The sequence below is a fragment of the Microcaecilia unicolor genome, chromosome 3, assembly GCF_901765095.1.
Source record: "Microcaecilia unicolor chromosome 3, aMicUni1.1, whole genome shotgun sequence".
Lineage (NCBI taxonomy): Eukaryota > Metazoa > Chordata > Amphibia > Gymnophiona > Siphonopidae > Microcaecilia > Microcaecilia unicolor.
The window spans coordinates 78,750,736-78,776,665 of record NC_044033.1 but is presented as its reverse complement, the minus strand read 5'-3'; the positions used below and the strand labels follow the sequence as shown (position 1 = coordinate 78,776,665).

Genomic DNA, 25,930 nt, shown 5'->3' with positions numbered 1-25,930 from the left:
GTTCTTCCGCTTGCGCCTTCGCCAGACGTACCTCTCTCTTGGCTTCTTTCAGTTTCATCCGGTATTCCTCCCCGTATTCCTCTACTTGAGATTTTCTATATTTCTGGAACGCCAACTCTTTAGCCTTTATTTTCTCAGCTACTTGCTTGGAGAACCATATCGGTTTCCTTTTCCTCTTGCTGTTATTTACTCTCCTTATTTACTCTCATACTGTGGATTAAAAACTTGTTAAAGGAGAGAAAACAGAGAGTAAGGTTAAATGGTCATTATTCTGAATGGAGAAGGGTAGATAGTGGGGCTCCTCAGGGGTCTGTGCTGGGACCGTTGCTTTTTTAATATATTTATAAATGATATAGAGATGGGAGTAACTAGTGAGGTAATTAAATTTGCTGACAACACAAAGTTATTCAAAGTTGTTAAATTGCAAGAGGATTGTGAAAAATTACAAGCGAATCTTACGAGACTGGGAAACTGGCCATCCAAATGGCAGATGACATTTAATGTGAGCAAGTGCAAAGTGATGCATGTGGGAAAGAGGAACCTGAACTATAGCTACGTAATGCAAGGTTCCACATTATGACTTACCGACCAGGAAAGGGATCTAGGTGTCATCTTCATGATTAGTTGAAACCCGCTAGTCAGTGTGCTCAGTGGCTAAGAAAGCAAATAGAATGTTATGTATTGTTAGGAAAGGAATGGGAAACAAAAGTGAGGACGCTATAATGTCTCTGTATCGCTCATGGTGCGAGTGCACCTTGAATATTGTGTGCAATTCTGGTTACCGCATCTCAAAAGTGATATAGTGGTACAGAGAAAGGCGACAAAAACTATAAAGGGGATGGGACAATTTCTCTATGAGGAAAGGATAAAGCAGGTAGGGCTCTTCAGCTTGGAGAAGAGACGACTGAGGAGAGGTATGACAGAGGTCTATAAAGTAATAAGTGGAATGGAACGGGTAGATGTGAATCGCTTGTTTACTCTTTCCAAAAGTACTAATACAAGGGGGCACACAATGAAGCTACAAAGTAGTAAATTTAAAACGAATCAGATAAAATATTCACTCAATGTGTAATTAAACTCTGAAGTTCGTTGCCAGAGAATGTAGTAAAAGCAGTTAGCTTAGCGGGGTTTAAAAAACATTTCGGTAGCTTCCTAAAATAAAAATCCATAAGCCATTATTAAAATGATTTGGGGAAAATCCACTGCTTATTTCTAGGATAAGCAGCATAAAATGTATTGTACTTTTTTTTGGATCTTGTCAGATACTTGTGACCTGGATTGGCCACTGTTGTAAACAGGATGCTGGGCTTGATAGACCTTCGTCTGTCCCAGTATGGCAATACTTATGTACTTATAACTATTTAGAAAATTATTTTTAGAGGGGCGTGTCATGGGCAGCAAGTGGGCATTCCAGTGTTATCCAGCTAGCCCATTCACATTAGTGCCCGCTTAATTGAATAATGTGGGGGTAACGTGGGAACACCTACTAATAGGAAAGGAAAGAAAAAGGTAGGATACTAGAAAGAGTAAGTTAGGGATGAAACTGATAGAAGACAGATAACATAACAATCAGAAATAAAATGATAGAAGTTGAGGACTAGATTCTATATATCATGCCTAAAAAATCAGTTCCGAAATGAAATACTCCTAGGCATATTCTATAAAGTATGCCTAAATTTAGGCATACTTTATAGAATAAGCCTGAAGTTCTGTGAGGTTTATAGAATACGCCAAGCACCCGTCCGAGCAACTAAATTTAGTCACAGGCAGTTATGCCAAGTAAAACAGTGTAAATGACAACGCCTAAATTAGGCGCAGACTGGTGCAACACATTGCCATGCCCTCTTTTCAACTATGCGACTTAGAATTTTTTTGCATCACGTTATAGAAAGCACTTAGACAGTTTTGCGCATAAATTCTATTTAATGCCAATTAGTGTCAATAATTGCTTCTTAAGTGGCAATTGATGCTGATTGCCTTGTTAACTAATGGTGTGCGCAAATGCAGAATATGCCTGGATTTGCACGCACAACCTATGATAGACACACAGGATGTAAAATTGTTAATTTTAACTTTGACTTAAGATGTCCTGTCTTTGTTTTTCCTGTCTTTGTTAGGCAGTTTAAGGCCGTGCTTTTCAATCCTCTTTTGGCCGCTTAGATTTTCAGAATTACCAAATATGTATGAGATAAAGTTACGTGTAGCAGCAACCCATCATATTCAAATCTGGTAATTCTGAAAACCTGAATGGCAAGTTGTGCCGCCTGGAGAGGTTTAAGAAGCACTGGTTTAAGGCCGAAGTCTTCCCAGAAGTAGGGAAAACAGCTGTAATATGTCCTTTGCATTCATACCTGGTGGCATTGGGGTAAATAATGAATTTTTTCTAGAAGGACCAAGGAGGAGGCGGAGTGGGCGGGGGGAGAGGGAGGGAATGATGTGCTGTGCTGCACTGTGCAACTTCTGAAAATCTCCCTCTTTTAAAAATTGATCCCCAGTGACATCAGCATAGGCAGTGTGATACCTATATCGCTTAAAAAAATTGCAAAATGAGTTTAAGAATATTGAAGTGCTCTTTTGTATTGAAACACTACAATAGATAACAGGGAGGCATAAAGGGAGTAGCTTTTGATGCCAAGATGAGCTTTTCATTTGTTTCATTACCAAGCCCACCTGATGCCAAGGTTTCCAGGTAAAAGAAGTATTTTAGAGCGTGAAGCAATTGAAAGGTATTGTAAATTAAGAACAGTTCAAATAAGATTTGATGGTGCATTATTGTATTGAACAATAATAAACAGGATTGGCAGTCCTGCAGCAAATGCTATACTGTTCATTTTTATATTACTTCCACCTGATGCAGCATGGGAGTACTGAGTGTTTGTAATTAAGAACTTTTCAGTGCTTGTTTGAGTGGGTTTGAACGTGCTGTCTTTAAAGCTGAACCATCCTGCCCATTATTACACTTTTAATTGTCCTGTGACTGGCAGCACCATACTGTGCTTTGTTTTTATAATCTGATATTCATACACTCAAATGTTATCAGTTATTTGAAAACTTATTTCTTGATGAACAGCTTAATGATGTAGCTTTATTTTATTTCATTTTTTTCAAATGTGAAATTAGACTCTTGTAAACCAGAATGTGGAGGGGAATAACAATAGAAAATGCAAATATCTTACAATTATTAAAATCTCTCATTTAAAATGGCAGCAGACGTGAATTAAGTTTAAAAAATAACAAAAGGAAAAAAATGACACTGGTGGTTTAGTGCTATGAACAGTTTTACTGCAAACAATAATATGGAAGGGTAAAATGACTTTCTTACCCTAATAAAACTTCTTTGAGCTGATGAAATTTGTGATTCATTTCAGTCCATTATAATTTTTCATAACGGGGGGTCACGTGATGCTCTGAAAGGAGGCAGACGTGGTGTCGTGAGCTCCGAGGCCCTGACCCCTGAAATCTGTAATTTAAACGATTACATTTCAAGGCAAGAGCCCCTAAAACATTAAATCATAGCGGAGAACCTTTATGGATAAGTTTCTGAGCACTCCAGCAAAAGCGATGACTAGCAGAAGCACGAGAAAAGAAAAAGACAAACCTAAGGTAGCGGGTGAAGCGGAGGAAGGCCCGGCGCTGAGCGGGAACGCCGCGTTCACGGAGGAGCAGTTAAAACAGCTCAAAGACGTGATGGAAGAGGTGATGGCGCAAAGACTAGATCAATTATGTGTGCGAACCGCGAACTTAGAGTCGCTCCTCACGGACACTGTGCAGCGGACTGGGGAGCTTGAAAAGCGAGTCTCGGGCGTCGAAGTTGCGTCGGGCCCCACCGCGCGCCAAGTAACAGACCTTACAGCAAACGTGGAGCGGCTGAAGGTTCAACTGGATGACTTAGAGAATAGGTCGCGACGGGGAAATCTGCGACTGGTGGGCCTCCCAGAAGCGGTCCCAGACCAAGCGCTAGCGTCCGTGTTGGAAAAGTGGCTAGCAGAAGAATTCGCGCTATCTGACCACGCGGGCAAGATTTGTCTGGAGCGGGCCCACCGGGTGGGAAGATATCAAGAGGGGAAGAAAAACCCGAGAACAGTTATAGTTAAAGTGCACAACTACGTGCACAAAGTAGAAATCCTGCAAGGCTACAGACAAAAACGCCAGGAACTTAAATACAATGGACATCAAGTCCGAATTTACCAGGATTATTCGGCTGCACTGCAGGAGCAGAGAAAGAAATTTACTCCATGGTGTCAGCGACTTCATGATATGCAAGTACCATTTATGCTAATATACCCTGCGGTACTTAAAGTCAAGAGTGAAGGCAAATGGACATTCTGTGACACAGTTTCTGCAGCGCAACATCACGTGGAGGACTTGGAAGACAAGAAAAACAGGCCTGACAGAGGAGAGAAAGAGAAATAATTTACCTAATGTAATGTATTATATGTTTATTGCTATGTTGGAGTGTTAGTAATAATATAGTAGAGTATCATACAGGGATCTAGGGAGAGATGCCTAAGATCGGTTATAGAAGGGCTGCCTTGATTACTCTAGAGTTGGGGCCCGGAGGCACGGAAACCCCGATTACCCACCCAGAGAGCGATGGGTTGGGCCACAGAGATGGGAGGGACAATAAAGGGAAGGATAACGAAAGGGGGAGGGGCGGGAAGACAGAGGGGAGTTGCGGGGGGAGGGAGGGGTCAGAAGAAGAGGGTGGGCATGGGAAGGGGTTACTGGGGGGGGGGGTAGTAGAACTAGTTTTGTGAGCAATTGGGGCAATGAAAGGTGGGGCACTTGTAGTAAAGATCACTTAATACAGAAAGGGTGGGGGCATGAGAGAAAGTGTAAGGACATTGACCTTTGGACTTTAACAGGAAGATTCCCTGGGAGGGAGGCTGGGCTTTCCCGGGAATGCAGAGAAGATAATATGACTGCAACAGCAGACAAGGGTTTTGAGCAAGCCACGGGGGAGTGAGGTTCGTGTGATCTCATGGAACGTTTGTGGGATCACGACCCCAATAAAAAGAACAAAGATATTGGAGGCTTTGAAGCGTCACAGGGCCCAGATAGCCTGCGTTCAAGAGACGAGACTCTCCCAAGAGGAGCATGAAAAGCTAAAAAAGCAGTGGGTGGGGGAGATGCACTCTTCCCCAGCGGTAGGCAGAAAAGGAGGGGTAGTAATTTTAATACATAAGGCCTTGGCCTGTCAAGTAACGCCCTTATTCAAAGATAGCGAGGGGAGATATGTTGGAGTTAAGATACACTTGCAGGGCAGAGATAGACTCTTGGTGGCTGTTTACGCACCAACTGGGATGAATAAAAAGTTTTACTCACAGTTATTAAGCAAGTGTCAACAGTACCCAGGTCTGCCCATAATGATAGCAGGGGACATGAATCAGGTATTTGACTGGGGGCTGGATCGTACGGGACCAAGGAGAAAAGGGGAGCTTGATGGGCCCACACTGCTAGAATCTTTTTGTCAAGCCGCAGGGTTAGTTGATCCATGGCGGCTGCTGAACATGGATGAGAAAGATTATACCCATACATCGAGGGTCCACCATACCCAATCTAGACTAGATTATATATTACTTTCCCAAGAACTGTTCTCGCAGGTCCAGGCAGCAAAGATAGGACCTGAGGAGCTGTCAGATCATGCCATGATTTGGATAGACCTGGAAGCACAGCCATATTATCAAGCAGCGAGGCACTGGCGCTTCCCGGCCTATCTATACTCATCGCCGGAATTTCAGAAATATCTTCTTAAAAAATGGGAGGAATACAGCACTTTCAATGCTCAGCATGCGGAAGACCCAGTTCTTTTTTGGGCAGCTGCCAAAGCCATGCTAAGAGGAGACATAATAGCCTATGTGAGTCAGAGAAATCGTCAGATCGCAAAGGGGATTCTAACCCGAGAGCGCCAGTTTAGACTGGCGAAGAGACAATACATTAAAGACCCTGTAGCAGAAAATTATGATTCACTGATGGCAGCGCGGGTTGCGCTAAATGAACTCTTGCACGAGAGAACGACCCGTTCCCTTATTTATAGAAAGTTTAAACTTTACAAATATGGAGACAAAGTGGGAGGGCAGCTAGCTCGCCTGGTGAAAGGAGCGCGCAGGTCACACTATATACCGGTCCTGAGAAACAGTGCAGGACAGAGAGTGTCTAGAGCTGAGGAGGTGGCGGAGACCTTCTGGAGGCACTTCTCTGTGTTATATCAAGGAGAACCTGGGGAGCGAAAAGGAATAAGGGACTACTTAGCTCAGTCAGGCATGCCGCAGCTCCCGGCTGAAGCAGTGGAGGGGCTTAATGTGCCATTAACGGCCAAAGAAGTTCAGAGAGCCATCAAGGCCCTAAAGTTACATTTAGCGCCGGGGCCTGACGGCTTTTCGGGCGAATTTTACAAAATGCTAGGCCCCCAGCTACTGGGACCATTATGGGACTATTATACAGAAATCATTGAGCACGAGGCGTTTCCTCCTCAGGCAAATACAGCGTTAGTCAGTCTTCTGCCAAAAAGTGGGAGGGATTTATTGGACCCTGGCTCATATCAGCCGATCTCATTAATTAATGTTGATGTGAAGATTCTATCACGAGTCCTGGCAGACCGACTGGCCCCTTTGTTGCCCCAGTTAATTCAGGAGAATCAGGTAGGCTTTGTGAGAGGTCGCCAGGGGTTAGGCCGAAGCCAGCATTCCTCCCCCTGAGGGTCGCCTCATCTCAAAAAAGATATAGTGGAATTAGAACAGATGCAGAGAAGGGCGATGAAAATGATAAAGGGGATGGGACAAAATGGTAGAGACTATTATTAAGAACAAAATTACAGAGCATAATCAAAAGCATGGATTAATGAGACAAAGTCAACATGGATTTAGTGAAGGGAAATCTTGCCTCACCAATCTACTACATTTCTTTGAAGGGGTGAACAAACGTGGATAAAGGTGAGCCGGTTGATATTGTGTGTCTGGATTTTCAGAAGGCGTTTGACAAAGTACCTTATGAAAGACTCCAAAGGAAATTGGAGAGTCATGTGATAGGAGGTAGTGTTCTATTGTGGATTAAAAACTGGCTAAAAGATAGAGACCAGAGAGTAGGGTTAAATGGTCAGTATTCTCAATGGAGAAGGGTAGTTAGTGGGGTTTCACCGGGGGGCCTGTGCTGGGACCACTGCTTTTTAATATATTTATAAATGACCTAGAGATGGAAGTAACTAGTGAGGTAATTAAATTTGCTGATGGCACAAAGTTATTCAAAGTTGTTAAATCACGGTAGGATTGTGAAAAATTACAAGAGGATCTTACGAGACTGGGAGACTGGACGTCTAAATGGCAGATGACGTTTAATGTGCAAAGTGATGTGCAAAGTGATGCATGTGGGAATGAGGAACCTGAATTATAGCTACGTCATGCAAGGTTCCACGTTAGGAGTCACAGATCAAGAAAGGGATCTAGGTGTCGTTGTTGATGATATGTTGAAACCTTCTGCTCAGTGTGCTGCTGTGGCTAAGAAAGCAAATAGAATGTTAGGTATTATTAGGAAAGGAATGGAAAACAAATATGGGGATGTTCTAATGCCTTTGTATCGCTCCATGGTGCGACCGCACCTCGAATATTGTGTTCAATTCTAATCGCTGCATCTCAAAAAAGAATTAGAAAAAGTGCAGAGAAGGGTGACGAAAATGATAAAGGGGATGGGACGACTTCCCTATGAGGAAAGGCTAAAGCGGCTAGGGCTCTTCAGCTTGGTGAAAAGGCGGCTGAGGGGAGATATGATAGAGGTCTATAAAATAATGAGTGAAGTTGAACGGGTAGATGTGAAGCGTCTGTTTATGCTTTCCAAAAATACTAGGACTAGGGGGCATGTGATGATGCTACAATGTAGTAAATTTAAAACGAATCGGAGAAAATCTTTCTTCACTCAATGTGAAATTAAACTCTGGCATATGCTGGGAACAACCAGCACACAGAGAAACTACGAGCAATGAGAGGAGTAAACAATTCCAAAGAAAGCACGGTGTGCTACTAGCACAGACAGAGAGAGGGTAACAGGCTTCAGCTGACCGGGATCAAACACTAAAGTATAGACTGAAGTGAGAGGTAGGCTTAAATAGATCTGACCTCTGACGTCTGCTGCCTCAGACGTCAGCTCAATCCCTAACAGGCCAATCAGAAGCAAGTCCCAGTCATTTCCCTGCCTGTCTTAGCAGAATCATAACAGTTAGTATTAGGGCCGATTCTGTTTAATATATTTGTGAGAGACATTGCTGAGGGGTTAGAAGGAAATGTTTGCCTTTTTGAGAATGACACAAAGATAGGGAGGGAGTAGAAACCATAAGAAGACATCTCCAAAAATTAGAAGACTGGTCAAAGATCTGGCAGGTAAAATTTAATTCAAAGACGTGCAGAGTGATGCACTTAGGATACAGAATTCCAAAGGAGGTACCAGATAGGAGGAGAAAGATAGATAAGCAAATCTCAGGAGAGGGACCTTGGGGGATCACAATGTGACAAAACAATGCGACAAGGCAATGGCCATGGCCAGAAGAATGCTAGAGGCTGCATAGTATAACCAGCAGAAGAAAAGAGGTGTTGATGTCCCTGTACAGGTCGTTGGTGAGTTCCCACTTGGAGTATTGTGTTCAGTTTTGGAGGCCGCATCTTGCTAAGGATGTAAAAAGACTTGAAATGGTTCAGGGAAAAGAGACAAAAATGGTATGGGTTTTGCGCCACAAGATGTATGAGGAGAGATTTGTTGACCTGAAGATGTACATCCTTGAGGAAAGGAAAGACAGGAGTGATATGATACAAACAGTCAAGTATTTGAAAGGTATTAATATACAAACAAACCTTTTCCAGAAGAAGGAAGGTGGTAGAACTAGAGAACATGAATTTAGATTGCAGGAAGGCGAACTCAGCAATAACGTCAGGAAATACTTTTTCATGGAGAGGGGGTAGATGCCTGAAATGCCATCCCACGAGAGGTGGTGGAGATGAAACAGTAACAAAATTCAAAAATGAGTAGGATAAACCAAAAGACTATACTACAAAACTGAAATTAGACCAAACTACAAGGACACACACAAACTCTTCCAACTCGTGAATAAACTACTAGACACCACACCAGTCACGAACAACAGCAAAGGCACACCAGGAGCTGACAACCTCGCAAAGTACTTCAAAGAGAAAATCGTACAACTGCGACTTAAAATAACTGTCAGCCCCATCGAATATGCTGCACTCCTAGACTGTCTAGACCCAGACCCTGGAGCATACCCAGCAGATAGGATTTGGACGGAATTCGAGATACTATCGGAAGATCTCATATCCCACACGCTTAAAAGATTCGCCAAATCTCATTGCAAACTAGATATATGCCCAAATAACCTTATGAAATCGGCCCCTCAACAATTTATAACAGACCTAACGAAACACCTCAATTTTATGCTACAAAATGGACTCTTCCCAAAGGAGAAAGGAAACATTCTACTTATCCCCATACCCAAAGATGCAAAGAAAAATGCGAGTGAATTAACCAACTACAGACCAGTAACATCCATTCCCTTAATAACCAAAATAACAGAAGGGATGGTGACCAAACAACTCACAGACTATCTAAACAAGTTCTCAATACTACACGACTCCCAGTCAGGATTTCGTTCTAATCACAGTACTAAAACAGTACTAGTTATGCTCATGACTAAATTCAAACAAATGATTGCAACCGGCAAGAACATACTACTTCTACAATTCGACATGTCAAGCGCCTTTGACATGGTTGATCATGGAATTCTACTACACATCCTTGAATACTTCAGTATTGGATACTATCAAACCAAAACCTCAACCCATACATATACGCTGATGATGTAACGATCTACATCCCATTCAAACAAGACCTAAAAGAAATTTCCAATGACATCAACCAAAGTCTACATATCATGCACTCCTGGGCAGATGCATTTCAGTTGAAACTTAATGCAGAAAAAACCCAATGCCTAATACCTCTCAACACAACACAAACAAATTCACCACCATCAACTCAACAAAACTAAATTTACCAATTTCGTAAACCCTAAAAATTCTTGGAGTTACCATTGATCGGCATCTAACACTTGAGAATCACGCGAAAAACACAACTAAAAAGATGTTCCACTCAATGTGGAAATAAAAAAGAATAAGACCATTCTTCCCAAGGACTGTCTTCCGTAATCTGGTACAATCATTGGTACGCAGTCATCTAGACTACTGCAACTCACTCTACGCTGGCTGCAAAGAGCAAATACTCAAAAAAACTCCAAACAGCCCAGAACACGGCAGCCAGACTTGTATTCGGAAAATCGAAATACGAAAGTGCAAAACCCCTACGAGAGAAGCTACACTGGCTCCCACTCAAAGAACGCGTCACGTTCAAAGTATGTACCTTAGTTCACAAAATCATCCATGTCGATGCCCCAGCCTACATGTCAAACCTGATAGACCTACCACCCAGGAATGCTAAAAAATCATCTCGCACATTCCTCAATCTTCATTTCTCCAACTGTAAAGGTCTAAAATACAAATCAATGCACACATCAACCGTTTCCTATATGAGTACGCAACTCTGGAACGTGTTGCCACACAACCTAAAAGCGATCTATGAACTGACCAACTTCCACAAACTACTGAAGACCCATCTCTTTGACAAGATATACCACACAGATCAACACATGTGAAACTCCCCACATATATCCAGAAATGTTTAATAATGCCTTCTGTTATATTGCTATCATGTATTCCATTACCATGCAACCCAAAATCCTTCTGTAACACCAAATGCCTATTCTCTTCTTATTTCCACTATCCATGATGTATTGTAAGTCACATTGAGCCTGCAAAGAGGTGGGAAAATGTGGGGTATAAATGCAATAAATAAATAAATAAAACACTAAGGAATCCTGTACGGAAGGCGTGGAACTAAACAAGTTTAGCGGTGATTAGATGGCAACACAAATTATTGATAAGCAAAGCCAGTGCTGGGCAGACTTCTACGATCTGTGCCCTGATCATGGCTGGACAGATTTAGCTTCAGTAGTTGGAGAACAAGGCCACTGCCAGGTAGACTTCTGCAGTGTGTGCCTTAATCGTTGCTGGACAGATAAGTGTCCCGAGGGACCTTAAGGAACAGCCGTGCAACTCCAAGTCTTCACCCGCGGCGACCGCCGTTCACCAAGGGTTGAGCCCCCAGCTGCAGGCGGTCAACGGGACTTCAGGAACCGCGGAGAGCAGAGCTGACCCAGACAGGGATCAGGAGAGCAGTGGGCAGTTGGAGAAAGAGAACATTTGATAACAGGCCAAGTTCAGGGCAGGCAGCAGACAACGAAGTCCAGATCCGGCAAGAGGTCGAGGCAGGCAGCGAGCAGGGAAACCAGGAACAGTCCAAGGGTCAAGAACCAGCAGAACAAGGAACGCAGAGAATCACAGGAACCACAGGAAGCAGGCCTCGGGCAAAGAACCTGAAGCCAAGTTCTGACTCTGTTGCATCCTTAAATATAGCACAGCCTTAGCCACCCCGCCCCCGCAGGTATAGCCAACCAACCCGGGCCTGGCTATTGACAGAGCCCTTCTGATTGGCTCTGTCCGCCCAATCCAGCACCTCGGAGGCGGAGTTCCAACCCCCCGCGTCCGGGGGAAGACGAGAACGCCGGCCAGCGCGCCCGGGCACCACCTCTACCCCCAGCGTGAACACTACCTTCCCCGCCGGCGACCGAGAGACCGGCGGCCGCAATCTCAGGCCTCGGCCCAGGCTTGAGCGGCCATCACCGCGGTGGGCCTCAGCTCCCCGCCGCGACCCCCGAATCGCCGCCCCTTGTCGCGGAGGATGCCGGTTCCCGCCCCCCGCGGCGGAGGTGCCGAAGGGAGCAGCGGACGCGACAATAAGTCAGTGCTGGGCAGACCTGTACGGTCTGTGCCCCAATCATGATAGGAGAGATTTGGATGAGCTGGAGTGGGCTTTGAAGACAACTTTGTAGTTGGAGAATAAGGCTAGTGCCAGACAGACGTCTGTGGTCTTTGACCTGAAAATGGCAAGGACAGATCAAGATCAAATATCACATCATACCTTATGCTATGAGTTTATCTTTTTGGGAAAAATTAGATGGACCGTAAAAATTTGTATCTGCCGTCATCTACTATGTTACTCTGTAAAAGAATAGCGAGGAGGTGCCAGTATGCATCGGGGGAGGGTGGAGGGAGAGATGCCGGACAGAGTGAAACTGAGCGGAAGATGCTTGGACTGGAGCAGTGAGCCATTTTTTGTGGTGGCACTTGCCGCTCCATACTGACACCTATGATCCCCAACAGCAGATACAAAATTCAAAGGCCCCTCTACTCTCCCCTGCCCCATTCTCATTTAGGAAACAACCATGTCTTCAAGTATTCTTTTTTGTCTCAGTCACTCTGATAGGGTGTTCCATAGCCTGGAAACTACACTAGAAAAAGCTGTGGTCCTCAACTTGGTATGCTGGAACTTCTCCACTGGCAGTGCTCTAAAACACATCTCTTAACTAGATCTTAACTGCCCACATGATACGTTACTTGTGTGTACAAATCCTGCTTTACTCTGATCTCTGTATGAATGTGGGTAGTTAGTGGCAGGTAGCAGGCAGATTTCACTGTAATTAGTAAGAAAAATGTTAACTAGGAGTGATTACATGTGTATTTCTGAAGTATTATAGTTGTAAAGAGGTATCATGCTTACATGAAAGGTGCGATATAAATGCAATTTATGATTGTTTCTTTTAAATCATACTTTTATTTTAATAAGGAGGAATTATGACAATTGAAATTCTATTCTTTGGAGGCATGACAAAACTAATTGCATTTTGCTTGCCTCATTAATTACCTTATTAGTGCGCATTTGTGCATACATGCAAGTATGAGACAATAGACAAATGTTTATTGAACCCTAGTGAGGGAATATGGAACAGCTGAGCTTAACAGTGATTTGAAATTTTGTTATTAAGTTTTATCACTCTGAAGTTTTTGATGTGCCATTGCACAAAAAAGGATCCAATATTTGCAGACTCAAATTAATACCATGGTTTTCATGAAAAAGTTCTACAAGAAAAGGTTCTGGAGAGAACAACTAGGTTAGAAGAAGCAGCATAGTTATTATGGAGACAATAATCAGTTTGTAATTTTAACCCTTGGGGTTTGCAGTAATACTGAAAGCAAAACTACATGGGGTGGTACATTTTCAGCTGTGAGGAGACAGCAGCAAGTTAAACAGATATCTTTAACTGTTTAATTTTTTTTGCATATTTTCAGCATTCTTAGCCATCCAAGTAGAATGGCTCATAATTTATGGATAAAGTAAAATGGAGAACTTATCCATTAAATTTTATTCCTACTTTTTATGCAATTCCAGCATCCTGTTTCCAACAGTGGCCAATCCAGGTCACAAGTACCTGGCAAGATCCCAAAACAGTACAATACATTTTATGCTTCGTATCCTAGAAATAAGCAGTGGATTTTCACCAAGTCCATTTTAATAGTGGCTTATAGACTTTTCTTTTAGGAAGCTATCCAAACTTTTTTTTAAAAACCCCGCTAAGCGAACTGATTTTACTACATTCTCTGGCAACGAATTCCAAAGTTTAATTACACATTGTGTGAAGAAATATTTCCCCCGTTTTGTTTTAAATTTACTACTTTGTAGCTTCATTGCATGCCCCCTAATCCTAGTATTTTTGGAAAGAGTAAACAATCGATTCATGTCTACACATTCCATTCCATTCATTATCTTATAGACCTCTATCATATCTCCCATCAGCTGTCCCTTCTCCAAGCTGAAGAGCCCTAGCCACTTTAGCCTTTTCTCATAGGGAGGTTGTCCCATCCCCTTTATGATTTTCATTGCCCTTCTCTGTACCTTTTCTAATTCCACCATATCTTTTTTGAGATGTGGTGACCAGAACTGCACACAATATTCAAGGTGCGGCCACACCATGGAGCGATACAAAGGCATTATAACGTCCTCATTTTGTTTTCCATTCCTTTCCTAATAATATATAACATTCTATTTGCTTTCTCAGCTGCTGCTGCACACTGAGCACAGGGTTTCAACATATCATCAACGATGACACCTGGATCCATTTCCTGGTCTATGACTCCTAATGTGGAACCTTGCATTAAGTAGCTATAGTTTGGGTTCCTCTTTCTCACATGCATCATTTTGCACTTGCTCACATTAAACGTCATCTGCCATTTGGATGCCCAGTCTCATAAGGGCCTCTTGTAATTTTTCACAATCCTCTTGCGATTTAACAACTCTGAATAACTTTGTGTTGTCAGCAAATTTAATTACCTCTCTGGTTACTGCCATCTCTAGATCATTTATAAATATGTTAAAAAGCAATGGTCCCAGCACAGAACTCTGGGGAACCCCACTATCTACCCTTCTTCATTGAGAATACTGACCATTTAACTCTGCTCTCTGTTTTCTATCTTTTAACTAGTTTTTAATTCACAATAGAACACTACCTCCTATCCCATGACTCTCCAATTTCCTCTGGTGTCTTTCATGAGGTACTTTGTCAAATGCCTTTTGAAAATCCAGATGTACAATATTAACCGGCTGACTTTTATCCACATGTTTGCAGTGGCGTAGCCAGACAGCCAGTTTTGGGTGGGCACAAAATTTTCTCTGCTCCGCCCTACCTCCACCTCAAAATATAAATACTTAGGATCCTCAATCTCTGTCAACTGAAGACTTTCTATGAAGGTGGCCAGAACTCTCTTTTACCAAGCTTGGCAGGCAGCAGCAATGACTCTAAGCCATTGATGCCAGCACCCCACACATACTTAGCTGTCGATGGCTCAAGGATGCTGTTGCCAGAGCTTGGTAGAAGGGAGTTCTAGCTGCCTTTGGAGGAGGTTCTTAGCTGGGGATGCTTGGGAATCCTCAACAGCTATACAGCAAGGGTTAGGACTGGTGTTAGACCTGCTTAGGCCCAGGTCAGAAAATAAAGTAGGGCTCCCCTCCCCAATTCCGTCTCCAATTCCCTCTCCTCTTTGCCTCCCCTCCAGTTTCCCACCTGCCATTACTATCACACCAACAGACCCTCACCAAATACAGAACAAGGGATCACAAATTAGAACTAAAAATATTTAGACAAAAATTGAAAGGGAACCCCCAAGAAGTTAAACATAGCATTACTGCAATACTGGTAACATAAAACAGAAATGTGTTTCCTTTTCTACAGAACACAATGCAAAGGCATTTGCTGTGCACATTTCCAAAAGCTAACATATTCCATTTAAAACTTTCAAAATAAAATGCTTTTTTTCTACCTTTGTTGTCTGGACATATTATTTTTCCATCTTGCTGTTTCCAATTTCTCTTTTCTGCTTTCCTCTCTGTTGTCTGCTAATTCTTCTTCAAGCGGCTGCAGTCCATTTGTCTTTTCTTCTCTCACCTGTCGGTTCCCTCATTATTCCTGCCTCTGACATATTGATCATTCCTTTTTAGCTCTTTTCTGCCTCTCTCACCCTTCTTCGCTTCCTTTTTACTTTTCAACTGTCAAATTTCCATCTTCTTCTTTCACCCACTAGCTCTCCCATTCCCCATCTTACTCCTCACCATCCCTACTTTCTCTTTCATCTTTAATCTACTCCTCATTACCATATTTCTACCCGCTGTAATCACTCTCATTCATTTCCTTGCCTACAAGCAAATGTTGCACTTATCAGTGGTGCGCTAAAACAAAGTTTGTCCCCATAGAAATTGATGGTGCCAAAAACGGGACTGAAGTACGGCATGCAGGTAAACAGAGCATGCTCTTATCCAATGTGCACTTAAATGGAATGCACTGTACCTCCAAAAAAATTTTACTATGTGTTTTTGCCTCCAACACAATCTTGTTTTCAATGTCCCTTTTTGCCTTCTTTATCTGCGCTTTGCATTTGACTTGCCATTCCTTATGCTGATTCTTATTATTTTCATACGGATCCTTCTTCCATTTTCTGAAGGATTTTCTTTTAGGTCTAATAGCTTCCTTCACTTCATTTTTTTAAACATGCCGACTATCGTTTGGTCTTCCTTTCTCCTTTTTTAATACACGGAATAAATTTGGCCTGGGCTTTAAGAATGATATTTTTTAACAGCATCCATGCCTGATGTAAATTTTTTGATCTTTTCAGCTGCTCCTCTAAGTTTTTTATTTTCACCGTTCTTCTCATTTTATCATAGTCTCCTTTTTGAAAGTGAAATGCTAACGTATTGGATTTCCTTTGTGTATTTAATCCAAAGCCGATATCAAATCTGATCATATTATGATTACTGTTATCAAGTAGCCCCATCACCATTACTTCCTGCATCAGATCGTGTGCTCCACTAAGGAATAAGAGGCCCTTTTACTAAGCCACGTAAGCATCTACGCACGCCCAACATATGCCAAAATAGAGTTACATCTTGAATACCGTGTGGCTCTTGCAGTAATTTCATTTTTGGTGTGTGAAAAATATTTTTTATTTTCGGGCATACGTAACGGATGCGCGCAGGTCATTACCGCCTGAATTCTTTACCGCTAGCTCAATGGCTGGCGGTAAGGTCTCAGACCCAAAATGGATGTGCAGCAATTTTCATTTTGCCACATGTCCGTTTTCGGCAAAAAAGAAAAAAGGCATTTTTTTGTAGGTGCGCTGAAAAATAATTCTGCACAAGCCCAAAACACGTATCTACACTACTGCAGGCCATTTTTCAGCACACCTTTGTAAAAAGACCCCTTAGTCTAGAAGTTTTCCTCCTCTTTTTTGTTTCTGTACCAGCTGCTCCATAAAGCAGTCCTTGATTTTGTCAATGAAGTTTACCTCCCTAGCATGCCCTGATGTTATATTTATCCAGTCAATATCAGGGTAATTGAAATCACCTATTATTATTGTGTTCCCCAGTTTGTTAGACCAATGAAAAGAAGGTCCAAGTCTCCCGTAAAAACCACAAGGAACAACAAAAAGAAAAAACAAACAAACAAAAAAAACCCACAAGGAACAACAAAAAGAACGGAAGATAACCAAGATAGGCCAGATACAAATTATAAAGAGTAAGAGCACCAAAAATCTTTTTATTAGGATCCTAACCGGCCTTCTTCAGGGGTCTTCAAATTGACGTATACATATGTGCCTCCAGAATTCTCATGGAATAAGAGGTACAAACGCTGGTGCTATCCGATATCAAGCATAGACACGAATGCCCTGTAGGTGCGGTGCTATTACTTAACCCAAGGTAAAATCCTGGTATGTGAAACATCCAGGAAAAACAGAACATTCAGACACAGGGGGAGAATTCTGGAGGCACATATGTATACGTCAATTTGAAGACCCCTGAAGAAGGCCGGTTAGGATCCTAATAAAAAGATTTTTGGTGTTCTTACTCTTTGTAATTTGTATCTGGTCTATCTTGGTTATCGTCCATTCTTTTTGTTGGCCCCAGTTTGTTAGACCACCTGTGATAGTTAAAGTTTTCTTATTTATTTGTCTATCTAAAAATGATGGAAATAAACTGCTAGAATGGCTTTTTTGAAAATATTAGTGAAATACTCTATTTAAAATCACTAAAACTCTGATTAATGCTGTTTTTTTAATGTATTTATTTTTATTTATTTATTGCATTTGTATCCCACATTTTCCCACCTCTTTGCAGGCGCAATGTGGTTTACAATACATCATGGATAATGGAAATGAAAAGAGAATAGACAATTGGTGTTACAGAAGGATGTTGGATTGCATGAATACATGATAGTAATATAATAGAGGGCATTATTAACATTTCTGGATATAAGTGGGAGTTTCACATGATTTGATCTTTGTGGTATATCTTGTCGAAGAGATGGGTCTTTAGTAGTTTAAGGAAGTTGGTCAGTTCATAGGTCGTTCTTAGGTTGCGTGGCAATGCGTTCCAGAATTGCGTACAAATATAGGAAAAGGTTGATGCGTGCATTAATTTCTATTTTAGACCTTTACAGTTGGGAAAATGAAGATCAAGGAATGTGCGAGATGATCTTCAAGCATTCCTGGGAGGTAGGTCTATCAGGTCTGACATGTAGGCTAGGGTATCGCCATGGATGATTTTATGTACTAGGGTACATATTTTGAACGTGATGCACTCTTTGAGTGGGAGCCAGTGTAGCTTCTCTCGTAAGGGTCCTGCGCTCTCATATCTTGATTTTCCATGGTCTCATGGCCTTCATAAAATTCAATGGAGGGCCGCAGGTTTCCCAACCCTGGCCTAAGAAGAATACATTTTATTTGTGTAGTGAATTTAAAAAATGTATTTATTGTTTGGGCTGTGATTTTTAATATAAAGGCAATATACAGCTGATACCCATTGCTAACCACCAAGTTCTGTTCAAAATTAACTTTAGATGGCTTTGCTTTTATAATTGCCTAAGAAAATATTAACTAGAGATATGCACCTGATTTCTCTGTGGGTAATGTTTCTGGACAAATGCAGCCTTTAGGTGTGTAAATATAGGCGCACTGTTATTAAATTACTCTCACAGTTTTTTAAGACATGGTATCCCCCTTCTCCCCCACCACAAACACTTTATTCCTGATACAGTAAACTGGAGGAGTAAAGTGGAGGAGTGGCCTAGTGGTTAGGGTGGTGGACTTTGGTTCTGGGGAACTGAGGAACTTAGTTCGATTCCCACTTCAGGCACAGGCAGCTCCTTGTGACTCTGGGCAAGTCACTTAAACCTCCATTGCCCCATATAAGCCGCATTGAGCCTGCCATGAGTGGGAAAAGTGCGGGATACAAATGTAACAAAAAAACAATAGCATGCAAATTACCACAGCATTAAAAAAATGTGTGCAGAGAGAAAAATATGGACAAAAAAACAGGAAAATATGTGCACAGTTTTCTGCATTAGGTCTTTCTGCATACAAATTTTAATTTATTTACTGTACTGCAGCAACGATTGGTCCCTTGTCAGTGAATGTCCCTGTCCTTGTCAACAGGAAGAGAACAATCATTGCTGAAGTACAGTGAATAAAATTTGTGCACAAAGAGGTAAAGAATTTAGTTATTACTTGCTAATTTTCTTTCATTTAGTCTTAACAGATCAATCCAGAACTTGTGGGTTATGCTCATCTACCAGTAGGTAGAAATAGAGGACTATGTGCTAAGACCTAATAGACAGTATGTAGCTCAGACAGCTCAGTATTCCGATTACAAAGTAGCAAGAAGAGAGAAACTGGAAACAATCCCAGAAATGTCTTTTTCCTCTGTGAACAGTAACTTGCAAAGAGAACAATCAAACAGTCTATGAAGCATGAAGATACATCCAAATAGAAATTCATTGTGGATCAAACTGGAACAAATTGAACAGATATAAAAATATCAGCGAGAACAGGGTGGGTTCCTGGATTGATCTGTTGAGACTAAAGGAAAGAAAATTAGCAGGTAAGAACTAATTTCTCTTTCCTTGTCATCAACAGAGCAATCCAGGACATGTGGGATGTACCAAAGCAGTCCTAAAGAAGGGTGGGAACCTGCTGTCCTCCACCAAGAGAACTGAAGTCCTAACTCTGTGTTCTTCCGGGTTGCAACATTGATTCTGTAGTGCTTGGAGAAAGTGTGCAGAGAAAACCATGTCGCAGACTGACAAATCTCATCTAAAGGGATTGCTTGAGATTCTGCTCAAGAGTTTGCCAGTGTCCCAGTTTGAATGAGCTCAGAAAAGAGTAAGCAACTCCTTCCCAGACAAAAATGTATGCAGAAGAAATAGCTTTTTCATCCATATGCTTAGTTGCACCGAGACCCTTCTTGGGCCCTGCAAAGAGAAAAATGAGATGGTCATCTCTTCTGAACTCATTCATAACTTCCAGATACTAGAGAAGAACATGACAACCATCCAAGAATTTGAAAAAACCATAAATGTTGTCCAAATCTTCCATATGAAAGGAAGGCAAGAGGAGAGGCTGATTAAAATAAAACGAAAAGATCACTTAAGGAGCGGATCTGAATGCCATGGCCTTTTGGGCCAGTCTGGAACAACTAAAACTAATGGATGGCGAGCTGTGCAACGCAGAACCTGACATATCAGCAGCCTACCACTTGCAGGCTAAGCAATTGGCTCCCATTAAAAGATCTAATTATATTTAAAACATGTACCCTAGTTTATAAAATTATTCATGGTGAGGGCCCGTTATACATGTCAGACCTCATGGACCTACCAGCAAGGAATGCAAAAAGATCATCACACACTTTCTTGAACCTCCATTACCCTAAATGCAAAAGACGTAAGTATAAATCAATTTATGCATCTAGTTTCTCCTACATCAGCACACAACTGTGGAATGCTCTACCAACTGCCATAAAAACTATGCATGTTTTGACAGACTTCCGTAAATTACTAAAGACTAACTTGTTCAAAGAGACTTACCTAAAGGATCCTTCATAATCGACCAGACATCAAAACTTACCAAAATAAGTCAACATTGAACTCTTTTTATTTGTTTACTTTACTCACATTATTAATGTTGAAGGTTTTACAATTAGCGTTATAATTTTTTAAAACTAAATGTAGAATTTTAGATTGTTTTCAGTAAACCCTACACAATAATAAAGTCAACATAACATAATTTGAGGGACTGATGCCTCAAAGATCAGAAGCAAACACAGGTGACCGAGCATATTTTCAAAGCACTTAGCCTTCCAAAGTTCCATAGAAACCTATGGAACTTTGGAAGGCTAAGTGCTTTGAAAATATGCGGCTACTAGCACCATATTAATGCCCATGTTTGCTCCCGTCCCACGATCAGAGCCAACAAGCATGTGAAACAATGAGCTCATATTTTCGAAGCACTTAGACTTACAAAAGTCACGTGGAGGCGTATTTTCAAAGCACTTATCCATGTTTAATTTATGTGCTGTTAGCCAAACCTTTATTGTACACAAACTGCTGTGAAATCTAGCGCTTCTTTTGGCATTCCTTCAATAGTAAAAAGAACTGTCAATGATCCTCATATAATCTATACTCAACACTTAAATCTGAAAGAAATCTGCAAATAGATGTCATATAAATGTTAAACAGCAGCGGGAAGAAAGAAGATCCTGTGAAATTCTTTCCAAGGCCCAGATGCACTAAAACCCTCGCAAAAAGCTCTTACCTTAGCGATCCTCATTGCTGCAAACTGATTCTGAGAAAGTGGGCATGCATGAAGGAAATTGCATGCAAATGAGCTGCTCGCTGTTAGCTCATTTGAATGTGATTTCCTTCATTGGGGGGGAAGCCAGTCAGTCAGCTGAGTATGCGCAGATAAGCCAATCACTAAGCGCAGCTGATATGCACATGCTCTGAGCGGCTTTCTTACACGCACTGAAGCTGCGTGTACGAAAGCCGTGTAAAACCTTTTTTTCTTGAAAACTGCCAAGCAGCATACGGCATTGGAGAACTGTTGTACTGCAAACAGATGAGGCAGGAAATCACTCTTCCAGTAGTATATGAAAAGTTCCTGCTGCCTGCCAATTACAGCGAGTTTAGCTGACACCAGAGAAGCTAAACGCACTGTGATTGGCTGCTGGAACACGAGGAGGTGGAACAAGCAGGAGAGCTCTGATGATGGAGTGAGGGATTTGTAGCTGAGCCGTGCAAAACTTTTTTTTTTAACTGCTCTGTTTGAGGGGCAGCAAACTGTTCCATTAGGGGGAGAGAGCAGTGGTGATTTTTTAAAATTTTATTTATTAGGATTTATTTACCGCCTTTTTAAAGGAATTCACTCATGGTGGTGTGCAGTAAGAATAGATCAAACATGAACATAAATGCTTGCTACAGACAGATGGAAGGCACTCTTTGCCAGGCATTTTTATCCCTCCGGGCTCCAAACACTTCATCACCTTCCCTGCTCTGTCACGTCTCCTCTCTCCCAGGGTCCTTCTCCTCCTGCAGGAGTGGCAAAGGTGGGTGTGGAATACTTCAGGACCGACAGCTCCAGACCTCACGTTAAGATTCAGCGCTGAAGGTAGGGTTTGCTTCTGTGCATCCGGTCAGAAAACAGCTGTGCATTGCCTTGCTAGCACATTTGTATAGTAATTAGCTCATTATACTAGCTTTGCATTCTGTTTTCATTAGCTACTACCGTGATAGGAAAATAGCTTGGAGAGCTCTTTTGTGCATGCCGCGTTTTACTCCTTGCTCGCTAAACCGGCTAGAACTTGTTTAAAAACCACGTTGCTGGCGCAATAGATTTAGTGCATCTGGCTCCAAGCTTGAAAATCTCTCTCCCTGATGTACCCTAAAACATCATGATGACGAAAAAGAGGAAAACCAATCCAGTACTGTTCCAGTACTACCTATGGATTTAAATTGACATAGCAACAATCTATGGTAAACTGCATCAAAAGCTGCAGTAATTTGTAAATCACCATTAAGAAATCTGTACCATGTTCAAAATCCACCCTTAAAATATCACAATCTGAGATTAAAAGTATTTCATTTGAAAATCTAGGACTAAAACCCATTTGGAAATCATCCACAATCTTATGTTCCTCAAGGAAATCTTGTAGCTGATAAAGAACTAATTTTTCAAATATTTTTACTAAGAGCAAGAAGAGATACATGGCACTTATTCTCTGTTATGGACATGTCTGTCTTATCTGACTTCAAAAGTGATCTCACCACTACTTTTTAAAACTTATCTGGATAAACTTCTTCAGTCAAAGATTTATTTAGTAAATCCACTATAATTGGTGCAAGATAATCTTTTAATAGCCTCAGTATCCCTGGGGAACATGGATCTAATGCAATGGAAGAAACTTCAATGCCCTGAATATATCTGAAACCTGCTATGCTATATCCCATTTCAAATGTTTTCCAACCCTTCCCACTTAACTGTTGTGTCCTGTTCTAACAGTAATGTCGGGAATATTGTTGAGTCAAAAGAAAATGCCTCAGTATTGTTGACTAGAAATAGGCATGTGAGAATCTGCCCAGTGTGTGGCAGCATTCAAAAAGAAAGCAAACTGCTAGGAATTATTAGGAAAGGGATAGAAAACAAGAATATTATAATGCCTCTGTATTCTCAGTGCTACTTTGCTTAATCAAATCAACCTTAGTCCACAATTCCTCATTTAGTTCCTGCAACATTCTATTCAATTTGTCAATTGTCAAAAGCATTAAATCCAAGGGTTCATCCCCCGTGGTAGTAAACAAACGATTGCCCACTAATTGGAAAGACACTTTTTCTGCAGATAACCCAACTTTTGAATTCAACCCGGGCATGGCCATAATCCAACTTTTTAATTTGAAATATGTCAACCTACTAATTAGGGTTACCACACATGTAAAATGATTATCACAATGCAAAAATATTAGATCATTGAGTTGCATTATATAAGAAAGTGAAAGAGCTTTATTAATGCCTCGTCTATGTGTTCGTAACTTTATTCAAAATATTAAATCATTGAATTGCATTATATAACAAAGTGAAACAGCTTTATTGATATCTTGTCTATGTGTTCGTAATTTTATTCTTTATAATAGTTTACACTATTTTGCCTAGCACAGAAGTCAGGCTTACCATTCTGTAATTTCCAGGATATTATCAGAGGAAATTATCAATGTCTCATTCTTAGCTGTTATCTGAAAAGGTTTTTGAACAAATCCAAAGGTTTTTTGTTTTATGTGTTTTTTTTTTTTAACGAGGAACAGTAAACCCCATCCACACCCCTGTAATCTGGGTTTAGAAAAAGCCTGGTATTCTGAAGAACAGAGTTGATTTAAAATTACTACATCTTTGTCTAAAACCAAGATTCAGTGATACACATGATATCTGGGTGATGACAATAAAATTGCTAACTTATTCCAAACTAGTCTAGCATTGATAACTCATTTCAGTGGGAGATCTCTAACAATAGATTTAGAGCCAGCTAGAGAAATGTTTTTAATTGGAATCAAGGTCCTGTTTCCTCTTTTACCTTGTCTGTGTAAGGACAAAGACCCATATCTACCTTGACCCATCACAACTTGGACCAAAATTCAATAAATAACCTCATGCTATGCCCTCACTTCTAATTCTTCAAAGGGTCTAAGAACATTAGACCACTTCATGTGACTGGGATCACATATCTTCAGTTGTGCCGTACCTATTTCTTCCACCAATCACAGCCTTGAGTCAATATTCAGTTTATATATTTCTTACCTTTATATAACCTGAAGTGGTTTCCAATTTTTCCTACCTCCTCCTCCTCCCATCTGGAACCCTCCCACCTCCTTAAATCCCAACAGTGAAACTGCCAACATACAATATCCAATATGTTCACCAATCCCCTACTCTCTCTCCATATTGTACTAATCATTTATTGTACATGAGTAGCTCATAGGTCCTAATGAATTCATGCAGCTAGGTGTTATAGAGGTGTTGAGGCTGCAAACACATGCTACCTAAAAGCAGGGATTTTGCAGAGGGGAGAAAAGTGTTGGCGTCAGATAGCCAGGCCGTGCCCTCTCAGCTGTGAGACAGAGAGCTTCACATGGATCGGAGGGAGACAGTGCACAACCATAGGCAGATAGGATTGATAGAAACCAGAAACAATGACAGCAATGCACTGAAATGTATTTACTTTGTGTTACTTCAACCAGGAGATATCTAGATGACTAATCCCCAAAGATTGTGGATTCATCCATTGTTCCCAGTTCCTGGCACTCTGTCTGGGAAAGACGGATTTAGCTAAATGGAGTCTGATGAACAGTGGTTGCTTGTTTTATACTGACTTTTTTCCTGAAGTCTGTCCATTTTTTGATGTTGGGTGTCTATGCTTCAATTACTGTGGGTAATGCTATTTAACTTGGAGCAAATGGTCTGCCATATCTTTTGTTTGTGATAAGCACAATTTTAGGATCTCCTGTGGTGTCCCACAAGGGTTTATGCTAAGCCAGTTTCTGTTTAATTTGATAGCTCTGTTAACTCCTGATCCAATGCCAAGGATTCAGTAGCTTCTTTTATGTGGATGACCTTCTGATAATCACATAGACAGATGACCTCTATCCTGTTATCAATCAATTAAAAGTCTGCCTGAATGTTGTGACAGACTGGCTCTTTAAACATGGTCCCAGACTTTACACAGCTAAATCTGAAGTAATGTGGCTGTTGTGACAGTCTATTATCGGAACTCCTGCACCACTATCCTGGATATTCATTTTGATCCTATCCTGACACAAGAACTGCAAATACCTGCCATTGTGAAGTCCTCTTTATTTTTGTTCTATGGAAAGTTTGCTCAGTAAAGACTTCTTTAGTTTTCGAGATCTCCATGCTTTGGGTTTGAGGCTTCTTTTACATCACCTTGAGAGACGTCTCCAATTTGTGCCTTGAGCCTTCTTTGAATCACAATTCAAAGCTCTCCTCGCCAGAATCTGTGATCGTATAAATTTCGTTAACCAGTAATTTAAGCCATTCTTTGTGGACTTGTCCATGAAGCACTGTGTACACGTAGCAGCATGAGTGAGGGAAGAGTCTGGAGCCTTGATTAAACACAGCCACACAGAGGTTTAAATGTGAAGTAAAACAATTTATGTGCAGGAAGTAAATAAATATCCTAAAAATCAATTCTTACGTTCATTAATTTCTGTCCCTGAGCTTGCCGTTTGAGAGACTAGTCTGGTCCTCAAAAGGTAGCACAATCTTTCAAAATTCAGCACAATTGGGTCAGGCTTAGCCCTGTGTTCCAAAGTTACAATTTCAGCGGGGTTCTGTGGCTTACATTTCTGCAGTGGATTGCCGGGGGGGGGGGGGGGGGGGGGCTTTGTTTTTCTCCTCTTGGCATTCCTGACTGATCTGTGCTGAGGGTTTTTATTCCCTGCTTTACTGCTGCTGAGTCATGTATTCCCTGTTCTGTGTACTGTCTTTTAAGATGGCTGTATGACCTTGAGGGAGTACAGTACTGTTAAGAGGGAACGGTACTG

General features: G+C 41.4%; 1 protein-coding gene and 1 long non-coding RNA gene across 4 annotated transcripts in view; both read left to right on the top strand.

The window, feature by feature from the left end:
• The window catches only part of HHAT (hedgehog acyltransferase), a 354,392-nt gene that overhangs the window by 161,895 nt on the left and 166,567 nt on the right, over positions 1 to 25,930 (top strand). The gene's annotated exons all lie outside the window — the stretch shown is intronic.
• Positions 1,916 to 25,306, top strand: LOC115465557. The gene is made up of 3 exons (XR_003941432.1): positions 1,916 to 1,991; positions 24,438 to 24,441; positions 25,295 to 25,306. It is a non-coding gene; the product is annotated as an uncharacterized LOC115465557 (long non-coding RNA).